The sequence below is a fragment of the Heteronotia binoei genome, chromosome 12 (genome assembly GCF_032191835.1).
Source record: "Heteronotia binoei isolate CCM8104 ecotype False Entrance Well chromosome 12, APGP_CSIRO_Hbin_v1, whole genome shotgun sequence".
In the NCBI taxonomy this organism is placed as follows: Eukaryota; Metazoa; Chordata; class Lepidosauria; order Squamata; family Gekkonidae; genus Heteronotia; species Heteronotia binoei.
The window spans coordinates 54,827,849-54,840,655 of NC_083234.1; the positions used below are offsets into that span (position 1 = coordinate 54,827,849).

The window sequence follows — 12,807 nt, forward strand, 5'->3', positions numbered from 1 at the left end:
GAAGAGTTGGCAGCAAGAGGAGAAGCTGGTCTTGCTAAGTCAACTCACCTTGACCAGAAGAAGACATCAAGAGGTTCAATCAGGAATGGTGTGAGTTGCATAACTGTACAACTTCTCTAGGAATGTGAGGGCTAAAGAGAATGGGATCAAACTGCAATATAGATGGCATTACGGGTTCTCTTAATAGCTGGCAAGAAATCTTGTTTTAAACATAAGACAATTCATAGGTATGACAGGTATTAACTAATTTCACAGACTTTGTCACTTCTGTTAAGGGAACATAATGATAGTACTGCCTATTATTCATGTATATTTCTTCTTTTTCATGTGTTCTTACACATTTTTGTATACTTGTAAAATAAATTTTTTTATAAGGAAATAAAAAGGCATCTCATCTAAGCAAAATATTGAGCATATTCTTACACTGAAAAGTGAAAGAGTTTGGAGGAATACTGCTCCACTTTAGTACTGAGGGACAAACTACACATTTTTTTTAATTTTCTGAGTTCCATGAACCCAGCATCCTTTCCTGGCAGCCATGCAGCAGTTGTGAGGAATGCTTTTTTGAAAACAGGAGACAGCCCAATTCAGCTCAGAACTGCATTATGAGAAGAGGCTGGGCTCCTGCCTTCTTCATCCTCCCATGCGATTTTCCTGAGCTGAAACAGTCCCAATAGAAAGTTCTTTAGATTACGTTGAAGCTGTGTGTGCAAGGAATAGTCAGACCAGAGCTCCACATTTGTGCAAATAACTCCCAGCTGGGGCATTTGGGCTCAGTCAAGGGAGGGGAGGCAGGAAGCATTTGGGAAGTGTTCGGGCTCAGTCAAGTGAGGGTGGAAAGGCAGGAACTCCTCCTCCTCCCACATTGCAGTTCTGAGCTGAACTGAGATCATGTGCAATTTTTAAAATGACATTCCCTGCAGCTGTTGTGTGGATGTGGGGGAAAGTAAAATGGGTCCCTCCGTCTGCACCTCACTTCCCACAAAATCATACAATTTAGTTTGGCCCTGAAGTAGCAAGGGATGAAAGCCAGGAATCTCAGGATCCATCACTGAGATGAAGAACTAAAAAGTACCCTAGAGTCTTATGTCCCTTCTTCCTGTACAATAAGAAAAAGGCTGTGCAACAGCAGCTCCTCTGATTGGCTGGCAGGCTCACAGTAGGCTGGCACTGGTAGAAATCATAGGAACTGGACTTTTGGTTTGTGGCCTTCCAGGTACAAGTTAACCAACCCTGATTTTAACACATTTCTCTCCTCTCCCCTGAAATCAGGACACATCCTCTGGGTCCAAATTTTGGGCAAGATTTTCTGAAAACAGACTCATATCGTGGCCTTGGGATATCATTGTCCTGCACCCCAACAGCTTCAACTGTTATACAAGTCTTGTGATGAGTGGTTGATAACATCTCCCCTGTAGTTGTTTTCTTTTGCTTTCTAATGCATATTTGGAAAGGTATCTGGTTGTGAATTGCCAATTGATTGGAAAAACCAGCTTACCTGACTCCTGTGGTAGTTTCTTTGCTGACATCTGCAGATGAAGCTTTCTGCAGGATGGTGATGGAAACACAATATAATAGAGCAGCAAACAATTAGGGTTTTTTTTAATGGGGCCTAATCCCACCTCTTGCTATGGTGACCATATTTTTTTCCTTCTACAGCTACATGCCCAGCATTGCTACAAAGTAGAGGTAAGTTCCCAGAAATTGAATGGCTGAGTGTTGGTGGAGAGGGAATCCTACACTCTGCAGGTGAGATTGTAAAAACCAGTAACAACAGGCAGCTCTCACACTTGAGAAGAAAAGTGACACCACCATGATCTACCACATGAGATTAAAAAAATGGCAATGTAAAATCCGGGGGTCATCTGGAATCATAATTGGACCTGATATTTGTAATTTTGAAATGTAACGTTCAGGTCCCTTTTGAAAAACAGTTCTCATCATTGTAAAGAGTCCAGTATCACCTTTAAGACTAACAAATTTCATTGTAGCATAAGCTTTTGAGAAACACAGCTCTCTTTACCATTTTGTAGCAATAGACTAACACAACTAACTTCTCTAGTTCTCATCATGGAGCTGGGAAGCAAAAATGGAGCTGGAAAAAAGGTATTGTAGTGATCCCCTACTTCTCAGCCTACCATGGAGTTCCTAAAGTGGCTTGCAGCACAATCTTATTCAGGTCTGCTCAGAAATAATGGCTCCTGTGTTCAGTGGGGCTTACTCCCAGATCAGGCAGGTGTGTTTAGGATTGCAGCCATGAAAAAATTCAGTAGTTCTGTACATGTCGGTGACAAGAGACCCCACTTTGCTCAGCTGGCAAAAGCAAGCTACTGCAAGGGTGAGCTGGGGCTGGCACTCTCCCAGGGGACAGGAGTTCCTGAGGTTGGTTAAAATGCAGTGCTATTAACTGCAAGGTTGTTGCTTTGATTTCCTATTTGAACAAGTTTGTTTTTGAAAAAAAATGTTTTATTTTCAATTGGCCATGACCACAAACATTTCAGATGTGAGGATGATACTGTGGAGCCTGCTCCAGGGTGGCAGCTGCCTGCTTTTAAAAACCTCCATTTAACATCTAGTTCCCCCCTCCTCTTCTATTCATCTCTTTCCAGATGGGGAGTTCAAGATGCAAATGGCATCTCTACCTACACCCCCTCATGAATCTCCTCAGCCAATCTGCCACACAGCAGCCTCCTTGCTAGTCTTTCCTCTTGGGGGGGACGCATCTCTTAAAATGTTTAACTACAGATACACACAGCATTTGTTGCCAAACTTTTAGAGCATTCCCTGCCAATTATTTTTTCTCCAGCCATCCCAGATTAGTATTAAACTCCTAAAACTAGACTAAAATCTCCTTAAAAAGTCATACAGATGGGGAAAAAAACTAACCAATGGTGGAGTTTGTGTGCTGATAATGGGGGGGGGGGGAATTAACCCCACAGTAAATTCTGCTCAAGGAGTCTCCCATTTGAAAAGATACGCCCAATGTGAAACTGACCAATCGAGAGACCAACCCCACAACCTATCCAAGTTTTCTTATTGGTGTGCAGAACAGGGCTGGCACATGGGGTTCTGCTGCCCAAGGCAGAACCCCAACGCATGCCCAAACACCACCACCCCCGCCCCGCACAGGCACTGAGGGGCTGGGAGAGTTCTTCCGATCCCTCAGTGCCCAGAAACAATGCTGCTTTCAGTCCTGGGTGCTCTCCCAGATCGCCGCCACCGCACTTTTCCTTCCCTTCCCTCTCTTTCTGCCCTACCCCCCCCCCCCCGTCACTGGGCCTGCTGCCTACTCGCAAGTAGACCCATGGCTGCTGTCTACTTATGAGTAGGTGGCAGCCATGGGAATACAGTAGAAGGGCTAGGGCCAGCCCTGAGGGAAGGAAAGGAGCGGTGGCAATGGTGACTGACGGGGGTAGGGCAGAAAGGGAGGGAAGGGAAGGAAAAGTGTGGCGGCAGCGATCTGGGGGGGCGGGAAGGGAGGGAAGGGAAAGTGTGGCAGAGGTGATTGGGGGGCGGGCAGAGAGGGAAGGGCAGGAAAAGTGTGGCAGTGGTGATGGTGATCCGGGGGGGGGGGCAGGGAGGGAAGGGAAGGAAAAGTGCAGTGGCGGCGGAAGTGATGGTGGGGCGGGCAGGAAGAGAAGGAAAAGTGCGGCAGTGGCGATGGGGGGGCGGGCAGAAAGGGAGGGAAGGGAAGGAAAAGTGCAGCGGCAGAGGGGAGAGAGGGAGGCAGGCAAACTAGGCATTTGTCATGGGCTGGGGGGAGCCCAATTTGGCACACTCTCCCTCCCAGCGCCCAAGGCAAGCGCCTAGTTTGCCTATTGGGTGAGCCAGCCCTGGGTGCAGAATATATTCTCCTTGATTTCCAGTAGAAAATCAGAGTGGGAGGGAATGGTGAAGAGTGCAGGTACAGCAAATGAAGCAAACCTCAACCTCTTTGACTTCAGTGAAAGCCAGAAGTAAGCTGTGCATGCATAAAGGGCCACTGTCTGCACATGTTGGCGTCTTAGATGGAGGTTAAGAGCCCCTCTTCAACACAGGCAGCACCTTTTGCCTGCTGCACGATGCAGGGGATGGTCTGTAGTGGTGGCTAAACCACACTGGGGGAAGTTCATCTGCTACCCATTACTGACCTTCTCCTTGAGGAACCGCTAATTAGTTTCCAAGGAACCACTTTATGTGCAATGATATTGTGCTCATGCCTGTAATTTGGGAGAAAGTTGAAAAAGAGATTCTGCTGCATTTTCCCTCTTATTAACCACACCGACAAAAGTCTCTTTCACAATCCCATTTGTTTTTCAACAGGAAAATCAGAATTTGGAGGAATGTTTGAGGACTGTACAACCAGCATTATTAGCATCATGGTCCTCCAGATGACCCTCATTGCAATCTTCTGATTAGATTTGGCCTCTAAGACCCAAAGAGCATTTCTCTGCAGAATCCTTGTGTATGTGTGGAAGATACATTGCAACACCCGAATGAAGTCTGTAAGAGTTCTTTCTTTCTGTTCTCCTTCCTTCCAATAAAGACCGGCAATGATGGCCAACACACCCGTAGACCTTCCTGCTTTGACTTGAGTAATGTTAGCTTTGAAGTTTAGAAGTGCCACAAAGTCAATGATGTTGGAAAGTGCCACCAAGCAGGCCTCATTTTGGGCAGGAGCTCACAGGAGCTGAGCTCCGAAACCTCTAAATTTTATTGTGCTCTTTCTTTCTTACATCCCCACCCTGCCCAAATACTTGCCTCTGGACTCCATTGTTCAAAGAAGAATGAGAGAATGTGAGAATTTTGCTAAACTCAAGGATTCGACAAGCTTTTGAATATTTGCCCGCACAAAAAAAAAAGGGAAATTAACCAAAACATACAAAGCAGACAGATGGAAATCTTCATCATGCCACTGTGGCCACATAGGAGAATGTAACTGAAAAAGTATGATGAGAGTATTATGACAATTATAATTCAAGAAGCATTTTAAGGTAGACACTAACTGATATAAATCACTGCACCTTCTAGTGATGTCAGGGGTGTGTGGCATATGCAAATGAGTTGTGCTAATGAACTCCAGCACTTATTTTTCTACGAAATGACTCCTGCCACCAAGTCACAGCCAATAGTAACCCCTAGAGTTCTCAAGGCAAGAGATGAACAGAGGTGGCTTCCCATAGCCTGCCTCTGCATAGCAATCCTGAGCTTCCTTGGTGGTCTCCCAACCAAGTACTAACTAGGGTCAAGCTTGCACTATCTTCTGTCTCCACCAAAAATTCACCTGTTTCCCTCTCAGTATTCCACAACTTTACAAAAAAATCTCATGTTGTATCCCTCACCATGCATGTACTTTTTCTGTGGTAGACATATTTAGAATTAAGGAACAGAGCTCTTTGGAGAACTGTTCAAGTCAAGGAATGCGTTTGCAGTTTCAGAGTTCATTCAAAAAATTTCCATACTACAAGAAATCCATTCCTTGATTTTTTGAAACTTTCCTGGGTTTTGAGGGAACCCTGTGGCACAGAGTGGTAAGCTGCAGTATTGCAGTCCAAGCTCTGCTCACAACCTGACTTTGATCCCGGCAGAAGCTGGGTTCAGGTAGCCAGCTCAAGGTTGACTCAGCCTGCCAACCTTCTGTGGTCGGTAAAATGAGTACCCAGCTTGCTGGGGGTAAAGTGTAGATTGCTGGGAAAGGCAATGGCAAACCACCCCATAAAGAAGAAGACTGCAGATTTATACCCTGCCCTTATCTCTGAATCAGAGACTCAGAGTGCCTTACAATCTCCTGTATCTTCTCCCCCCACAACAGTCACCCTGTGAGGTGAGTGGAGCTGAGAGGGCTCTCACAGCAGTTCCCTTTCAAGGACAACTCCTGTGATAGCTATGGCTAACCAAAGGCCATTCCAGCAGCTGTAAATGGAGGAGTGGGGAATCAAACCTGGTTTTCCCAGATAACAGTCCACACACTTAACCACTACACCAAACTGATCTGCCAAGAAAATGTCATAATGTGATGTCATCCCATGGGTCAGTAATGACTTGGTGCTTGCACAGCGGAATTGTTACAGGATATATCTAAATGCAAGGTAGACAACTTGTCATGTGGTTTTTTGAATTCAGCTGTTCCATATAAAATCCGTAGATCCATTAAAAAAAACCCTTATGGAATATTATATCACAGTGCCTCCTGGGATAGGTTTTAGAAACCCAAAGAATTTTAGAAACATGCTGCTGAAGGCTGATTTTAAAAAATAATGCACCACAAGATGTAGATAAGAATAGAACTGTAGGGCATTATTCGTATTGACAATGTAAAGCATGTGATATGATATTATCGATTAAATATTTTGTTAATCCAGCTACTGGAGAAACTATCAAATTTAACACACACTTACCAATTGCAATTCTAAACAATATCAGTCTCCTTCTTGTCTGCTCTGCTTTCACTTACTAACCAACAGAATGTAATCTCAGGGAACTTCTTTCCTTCTTTGTTCTCCTCCTCTACCTTCTTCTTCCCTGTATGCATCATGAGGAACAGCATGGTGTCTCTCCTCATGATCTGAACTAAGCAGATGGCCTACTACAATCCAAAGCCATCCATAGTTAACTAAAATAGTCACTCTTTCTCTCCACTGCACTTATATGTTATGATTAAATAAATCCACCAGTATTGGTTTCTTAACTTAAAGCAAAGGCTCTCTGTGCAATTTGTGAGATAATGTGGTAACCATTAGACTAGGACACACTGCTCTGCTATAGCTCAGAAAGAGCACTCTGCAAAGTGAAGGTAAGGATGGCAGCCTGACCAGTCCAGCAATCCTAACCCAGACCCAACAAGGGTATCTCCAGGTTTGGAGGCCCTCCCTTTGCTTCAGGGTTATCAGACAATGGGAGGAGGGGAGGGGATGTCTGCTCTCCATTATACCTTATGGACACCAGTTCCCATAGGGTATAATGGAGAATTTATCTGTGTGGGTATCTGGCATTCTCAGAGGGCTGTTTTTTGAGGTAGAGGCACCAAAATTTTCAACATAGCATCTAATGCCTCTCCTCCAAAAAAGCCCCCAAGTTTCAAAAAGATTGTACCGGGGTCCAGTTCTATGAACCCCAAAACAACATGCCCCCATCCTCCATTATTTCCAATGGTGAAGGCTTTTAAAGGAGCATAGTTCCTTTACATGTGATAGCCAGAATTCTCTTCAGAAATTAGTCATGGTTGTCACAACTTGCTCCTGGTTCCATCACCAAAATCTCCTAGCTCCATCTCAAAACACCCCAAATATTTCCTGAGTTGGACCTGGCATTCTGACGGGTTTGGAAACCCCTTTCAGAGCCCTAGATACCGATAGATCAATTTTCCATTTTACACTATGGAGACCAGTCTCCATAGGGTAAAATGGCATGCCCATAGGCCATTTAACACCCCCCCCCCACACACACACACTTTTGGATAGCCCTGAAGTCGGGGGAGGGCCTCCAAACCAGGGGATCCCCTACCTCCAACTGGGGATTGGCAACCCTAGAATGCAAAACCATGTATATGTTTATTCAGAAGTAAGTCTGTATTCAACATAGGGTTGCCAAATCCAACCCCAGAAATATCTGGGGACTTTGGGGGTGGAGCCAGGAGACACTGGGGTGGAGCTAGGGGGAGGGGGGAAACGGCGCCGGGGAGTGTGGCGAGCTGCCCCGCAGCTGCCCCGCAGCTGCCGCCTCTGCTCCGCTCGCCGTGGCTGCTCCTCTGAGATGGGCTCAGCCTGAGCCCATCTTGGAGGAGCAGCCACGGCGAGCAGAGTAGAGGCGGCAGCGGCGCGGCGCCCTCTTCTCCACTGGCCGTGGCTGCTCCTCCAAGATGGGCTCAGCCTGAGCCCATCTCGGAGGAGCAGCCACGGCGAGCAGAGTAGAGGCGGCAGCGGCGCAGTGGCCTCGCCTGCTCCGCCTCTGGGATGGAAGCGGAGGGGGGGGTGGAGGCGGGTCGGAAGCGTGGCGAGCCGCAAGTCCGGGTCCTAGAAGGGCCCGGATTCGCGGCTCGCCATGCTCCTGGCCTGCCTCGCCCTCCCCTGCGCTGCTGCCGCCTCTTGGCTGCTCCTCCGAGATGGGCTCAGCCTGAGCCCATCTCGGAGGAGAAACTGCGGTGGGCAGGGAGGCGGCGGCAGCGGCGCGGCGGCCTTGCCGGCTCCAGGATCCGGCAGCTCAGCGCCGTTTCTTCCCTCTCCCCCCGCTTCCATTTTTTGGGGGAGCGGGGGAAGAGGGTGGAAATCCTGGGGTCCCCCGCCAGGGCGGGAGGATTGGGAAGCCTAATTCAACAGGATTTATTTCACAGGATAGCTTTGTAAGAAACCCCGTTGAATGAAATGGGATACTTCAGAGAAAATATATAGAAGCAGGAAGTGGGAGGGGGGGCTTTGGCTTCATCTAGACATACAGAGCCAGGGTCCGCCCAGCCCTTGCCATCCCATTCACCTTTGTGATTCAGGCGGATCATGAGAAGGAGGCCAGGGAGGGTTGAATCAGTGCTTAGTTCTTGCAGTTTATCCTTACATGCCCAATAAAATGCTGATTGCCACTTTGGGGTCAGTCAGCAATTTTTTTCCAGGTCAATTTGACCTGGGATCCCGGAGCATGGAGCAGGGGGTCATTGGGAATGTATGTGTGTGGAGGAAGGTGTTTGTGAATATCCTGTATTGTTCATTGGCCCCAGAATAGGCTTCCGAATCCCCAGGTCCCTACGGGGGATCCCCCGGTTTTACAGGCTTCCCCGCTCCCCCAGCCAGCTGGCCGGCGGGGGAAGCCCCACCCCCACAGCCATTATGCACCTCCATGAACAATTCCCATAAGGAATGATGGGGAATTGATCCACGGGTATCGGGGGCTCTGGGGGGCTGTTTTTTGAGGTAGAGGTGCCAAATTTTCAGTATAGCATCTAGTGCCTCTCCCCAAAATACCTCCCAAGTTTCAAAAGGATTGGATGCGTTGGGATGCGTTCAAGGGACAGATATGGTTGTCTGGTGGTGTTCATAAAATCTGAACAGAAACCGTGGGGAAGACGGAACTAAAGGCGCATGTGACTGCACCCTTAGAGTGATGTAGAGTTATGTAGCCCTGTAGTGCTTTTACAGTTTCATTTCAAACTTTGGTCAGCCTGGGCCTGGCTCCTCAGATTCTTGCTAGGTCTCTTGGCTGAGAAAACAACTTGAAGTTAGGCTCTCACAAAGAGATGATTCATAATCGCCTTCAGAGAAATCATCAGCACCTGGGGAAGCTGGTACTTTTGTATCTTACTAGTTTCCATTTAAAGAATTCTTTACAGCTGTGGGTAAGCATCTAGTCTGGGATCCAAGGATGAATGAGCAGGAATTTGACTCTTGGGCCGTTTTCCCACTGACCTTACTCCGGAGCGACGTCCCTCTTCACCACGCAGTGTCTGTGCAGATTTCCCACCAACTGCTGCTCACAACCAGGAAGAGCCGCAGCTTTTGCGTTGCAGATGTAAACTGGTTTTTAGGGACGAGGGACGTCGCTCCGGAGTAAGGTCAGTGGGAAAACGGCCTTGATCTCCATGGCAACTAAGTAGAAGGTTACATCACTCAGTGGATGCTGATTGGCCCTTTAGGGCTGGGGGCTATCAGACTCCCTCTTTAAGGTTAGCTAAGCTTTACCATACAGGTACTTTTTGCCATCATGCTTCTGGGGCCATTGCTTTTGCTATGGCTTCTTTGCCATCTTGCTATGGCTCTTTTGTGCAGTTCTGCTATTGTTCCTGAAAGTTCCTTGTCTTGTCTTACTAAGCATCCTGTGTTGGCTGAAACTTTGGTAACTATGCTTTGAAATGTATTAGTTAGCTGGAAAAGAATAGCTTTTTTATTTTAAATCCTTCACAAGTCTGGTTTTGTCAATATATATTACACCGTAAATAAATTCTATATATTGTTTATCTCTGTGTGGACCTTGCCTTCATTGTCCCAAAGCTAAGTTCAGTGGCTTAGACCTTCTCAACTATGGTAATTCTTGTTCTAGAAATTCAGGGCTGCAAATCCCACTTTGCTGGGTTGGCTTTCTGAATAATTTCCTGGGAAATCTTAGTGGTTAGGTGTTTCCTCTAGAGACCTTGGCAACAGTTCAAAGAGCCTGGTGGCAGACTACCCTGTTTAGCCTAAGAGAGGGGCTTAGCCCAAGACTTGGTGAGAGATGTAAAAGTGATTGCGCCGCTTGGGAGCAGTGACCATAATGTTATTGATTTAACCGTTTGTATAAATAGGGAGTTGTCCAAAAAGACTGCCACAACCACGTTTAACTTTAAAAGGGGTAAATACACTGAGATGAGGAGGCATGTGAGGAGGAAACTGAAAGTGATTGCGCCGCTTGGGAGCAGTGACCATAATGTTATTGATTTAACCGTTTGTATAAATAGGGAGTTGTCCAAAAAGACTGCCACAACCACGTTTAACTTTAAAAGGGGTAAATACACTGAGATGAGGAGGCATGTGAGGAGGAAACTGAAAGGAAAGGTACATACGGTCAAAACCCTTGGGGAAGCTTGGACGCTATTTAAAACTATAATCCTAGAAGCTCAGATAAAATACATACCACAAGTTAGGAAAGGCACAAACAGGCATAAGAAAAGGCCTGCATGGTTAACAAACAAAGTAATGGAAGCTGTAAAAGGTAAGAAGGACTCCTTTAAGCGGTGGAAAACCAGTCCAAGTGAGATTAGTAAAAGGGAACACAAGCTGTGGCAAATCAAATGCAAGACTGTGATCAGGCAGGCAAAAAGGGACTATGAGGAGCATATTGCAAAAAACATAAAGACCAACAATAAAATTTTCTTCAAATATATTAGAAGTAGGAAACCAGCCAGGGAGGCAGTGGGGCCCTTGGATGACCATGGGGTAAAAGGATTACTAAAGGAGGATAGGGAAATGGCTGAGAAGCTAAATGAATTTTTTGCCTCCGTCTTCACTGTGGAAGACGAGAACTTTTTGCCCGCCCCAGAACCACTAATTTTGGAAGGGGTGTTGAAAGACCTGAGTCAGATTGAGGTGACAAAAGAGGAGGTCCTACAACTGATAGACAAATTAAAAACTAATAAGTCACCGGGTCCGGATGGCATACATCCGAGAGTTCTGAAAGAACTCAAAGTTGAACTTGTGGATCTTCTAACAAAAATCTGTAATCTTTCATTGAAATCTGCCTCCGTTCCTGAGGACTGGAAGGTAGCAAATGTCACCCCCATCTTTAAAAAGGGTTCCAGAGGAGATCCGGGAAATTACAGGCCAGTCAGTCTGTCTTCAATACCAGGAAAGTTGGTAGAAACCATTATCAAGGACAGAATGAGTAGGCACATTGATGAACACAGGTTATTGAGGAAGACTCAGCATGGGTTCTGCAAGGGAAGATCTTGCCTCACTAACCTGTTACATTTCTTTGAGGGGGTGAACAAACATGTGGACAAAGGAGACCCGATAGATGTTGTTTACCTTGACTTCCAGAAAGCTTTTGATAAAGTTCCTCATCAAAGGCTCCTTAGAAAACTTGAGAGTCATGGAGTAAAAGGACAGGTCCTCTTGTGGATCAAAAACTGGCTTAGTAATAGGAAGTAGAGAGTGAGTATAAATGGGCAGTCTTCGCAGTGGAGGACGGTAAGCAGTGGGGTGCCGCAGGGCTCGGTACTGGGTCCCATGCTCTTTAACTTGTTCAGAAATGATTTAGAGTTGGGAGTGAGCAGTGGCCAAGTTTGCGGATGACACTAAATTGTTCAGGGTGGTGAGAACCAGAGAGGATTGTGAGGAACTCCAAAGGGATCTGTTGAGGCTGGGTGAGTGGGCATCAACGTGGCAGATGCGGTTCAATGTGGCCAAGTGCAAAGTAATGCACATTGGGGCCAAGAATCCCAGCTACAAATACAAGTTGATGGGGTGTGAACTGGCAGAGACTGACCAAGAGAGAGATCTTGGGGTCGTGGTAGATAACTCACTGAAAATGTCAAGACAGTGTGCGTTTGCAATAAAAAAGGCCAACGCCATGCTGGGAATTATTAGGAAGGGAATTGAAAATAAATCAGCCAGTATCATAATGCCCCTGTATAAATCGATGGTGCGGTCTCATTTGGAGTACTGTGTGCAGTTCTGGTCGCCGCACCTCAAAAAGGATATTATAGCATTGGAGAAAGTCCAGAGAAGGGCAACTAGAATGATTAAAAGGCTGGAGCACTTTCCCTATGAAGAAAGGCTGAAACGCTTGGGGCTCTTTAGCTTGGAGAAACGTCGACTGCGGGGTGACATGATAGAGGTTTACAAGATAATGCATGGGATGGAGAAAGTAGAGAAAGAAGTACTTTTCTCCCTTTCTCACAATACAAGAACTCGTGGGCATTCGATGAAATTGCTGAGCAGAAAGGTTAAAACGGATAAAAGGAAGTACTTCTTCACCCAAAGGGTGATTAACATGTGGAATTCACTGCCACAGGAGGTGGTGGCGGCCACAAGTATAGCCACCTTCAAGAGGGGTTTAGATAAAAATATGGAGCACAGGTCCATCAGTGGCTATTAGCCACAGTGTATGTGTGTATATAAAATTTTTTGCCACTGTGTGACACACAGGCCGTTTTCGCACTCACGTTTTACTGGCGCCACGACCCTCCTGACGCCGGCGAATCTGCATGGATTTCGCATCAGAAGCTCCGGCGCTCCCAGAAGCGCCGGCTACTTCCGTCGCTAAGCCAGCGCAAACGTTTTCCTGCATCTTTGCGATTTCCGTTTGCGCTGGCTTAGCGACGGAAGTAGCCGGCGCTTCTGGGAGCGCCGGAGCTTCTGATGCGAAATC

The 12,807-nt window shown here is 46.6% G+C and overlaps 1 protein-coding gene and 1 long non-coding RNA gene across 2 annotated transcripts in view; both read left to right on the plus strand.

Moving 5' to 3' along the window:
* LOC132580508 (uncharacterized) overlaps nucleotides 1-12,807 on the plus strand; it is a 205,055-nt gene that overhangs the window by 33,103 nt on the left and 159,145 nt on the right. The window lies entirely within an intron of this gene.
* Nucleotides 1-12,807, plus strand: part of LOC132580507 (epididymal secretory protein 4-like) — a 112,712-nt gene that overhangs the window by 23,063 nt on the left and 76,842 nt on the right. The gene's annotated exons all lie outside the window — the stretch shown is intronic.